The sequence below is a fragment of the Chiloscyllium plagiosum genome, chromosome 18, assembly GCF_004010195.1.
Source record: "Chiloscyllium plagiosum isolate BGI_BamShark_2017 chromosome 18, ASM401019v2, whole genome shotgun sequence".
NCBI classification, from domain to species: domain Eukaryota; kingdom Metazoa; phylum Chordata; class Chondrichthyes; order Orectolobiformes; family Hemiscylliidae; genus Chiloscyllium; species Chiloscyllium plagiosum.
The window spans coordinates 71,766,987-71,769,375 of record NC_057727.1 but is presented as its reverse complement, the minus strand read 5'-3'; the positions used below and the strand labels follow the sequence as shown (position 1 = coordinate 71,769,375).

The window sequence follows — 2,389 nt, the reverse complement described above, 5'->3', positions numbered from 1 at the left end:
AATATTTGCAGGACTTGTCTTTAATATCTAATGAATTAATTATTTTCCCATGACAGAATCTTCATAAATCAGTTAACATCTATTTTACTTCAGATTAAAATAGTTGAATATCCTTTCCTCCAGCCTAATGTCCCAATACTCCCTCCTCTTCCATGCAAATACAAGCTGTTCCAGGAGAGGTTGGAGCTCCCAACCTGACGTTCCATTGCTCCTTGCTGCTGCATGTCAATAGAAGCTACTCTAGTTGAAGTTGCAGCTCCCAGTCTGATTAGATTAGATTACTTTACTTTACAGTGTGGAAACAGGCCCTTCAGCCCACCAAGTCCACACCGACCCGCCGAAGCGCAAACCACCCATACCCCTACAGTTACCCCTTACCTAACACTACGGACAATTTAACATGGCCAATTCACCTAACCTGCACATCTTTGTGACTGTGGGAGGAAACCAGAGCACCAGGAGGAAACCCACGCAGACACGGGGAGAATGTGCACACAGTCAGTCGCCTGAGGCGGGAATTGAACCCGGGTCTCTGGCGCTGCGAGGCAGCAGTGCTAACCACTGCTCCATGTCAATAGAAAAGGTCCAGTTGATGTTGGCTCTACCAGTCTGATGTCCCAATGTTCCCTGCTGCGTCATGTCATTAAAAGCATCACAAGGTTCGAGTGGAGCTCCCAGACTGATCTTGCAAAGCGCCCTGCTCCTTGTCTATTGAAGCTGCTCCAAATGAGGTTGGATCTCGCAGTCTGATGTCCCAATCCTCCCTGCTGCTCCATGTCAATAAAAGCTGCTCTAGATGTGGTTATAACTCCCAGGCTGATGTCACAATGCTCCCTGGTCCATGTCAACAGACGCTGCTCCAGATGAAATGGGAGCTCCCATCCCTGGCAGCTCACATACCGCTAAACGGTCATAGAAATACTGCCCACTGACTATTTCCACCACTGGAGCCATTGATGCAATCTCCACATCATGAGAACCTAATCTTATTTTTAATCACCACCAACTCATTATTTCCAAAAGGACTTCTTTCTTAAAACTTATTTTGCATGTGCACATTGCAGTCAATCCGAAGTAAGATAATGGTGCTAATTGACGTATGCTCACTAAAAGTCACATTCTATTTTTCATGTTGAGTTACTGCTACTTAGCAAGGACAATGTTTGTAATGGAATCACTCTTTTATTTCACGTGAGGGAATTTGGCTTGTATTATTTAAATTAAACTTCGTCACTGTGTCAGATTATCAAATAGGTCTCAATTTCTGAACAAAATTGGTAATGTTGTCATCCACCTTGAAATGTGGTGTCTACGTCTTTCAGCCACACGGGTATTAGAACGAAACGTCTGTTAATGACATGCATATAAAGAAATTGTAAATCAGTTTTCATGTTTATGCTGCATACATCTGCGGTTCTTGATCCACAGCTTAGGTTCAGTCCCTTCAGTTAACTTGCTGACTTCTCCAGTTGTTCATAGTCCAAATGATGCATCAAGTGTGTGCATAACGAGAGGGAGCTTGCTTCCCACATCCTGTGTTTATATGTGTCTTATGTCCAGCATTCATCAATGGCGAGAGCAAAGGGAGAGGATGAGACCAATGTGTCAGTCTGTCCGTGCCCATGCACGGCACCCACATCAGCAATTCTCTACTCTGCATTTACAGCCAGTTCTCTGCCACTTTTGAAATAGCTCCATTGTTTCGTGCTGTCTTTGTGCTCTTCTCACCAAGATGAATCACTTCTACCCAACCTGTTACAGATTTCATCTGACAAAATACTCATTAAGAATCGCATGCATCAACATGCACTTTGCAACTCTCGTTATTTGGTTCTCCTGGATCTCTTTCATACGATAAAAGTTCACAGCAACTTTACTTGGAAAATAACATTGCGTTCCTTTTCATTATCCCAATTCAATCTACATTTCAATGCAGTTTAGGCAACAGACTTAAATTATTCTTTGAGATTTTATTATAGCGTCGATGCATATAAACATTGGACAGCTGTTATCATCCAAAGATAGCAAAATTGAAAATCGTTGATAACAACGACGAGAGTGGGAATCGAACCCACGCGCGTAGAACGCAATGGATGAGTAATCCATCACCTTAACCTCTCGGTCACCTCATCACATACGCTAAGGCGCGTCTGACCCTATGAATAAGTGAAATGCGTAAATTATGCTGAGCAGCAGATATTTCTCCCTGGTATTGGTGAAATGATAAATAGTACAGTCTCTTACTTACAGCACTTACAGTCCATTCAGATTTTGTTTGCCATTTACCTGAATTGCACACCTTTGCACTGTGGGAAGGAATCGGAGCAGCCAGAGGAAACTCACACGGGAGAGAGAGAAAGGAGTGTGCAAATTCCACACAGTCAGTCAA

General features: G+C 43.1%; 1 non-coding gene across 1 annotated transcript; it reads right to left on the bottom strand.

Annotated features, from left to right (window-relative positions):
* Window positions 1-2,050: 2,050 nt before the first annotated feature.
* Window positions 2,051-2,132, bottom strand: trnas-acu. Its single transcript has one exon. It is a non-coding gene; the product is annotated as a tRNA-Ser (tRNA).
* Between the last annotated feature and the right edge of the window lie 257 nt (window positions 2,133-2,389).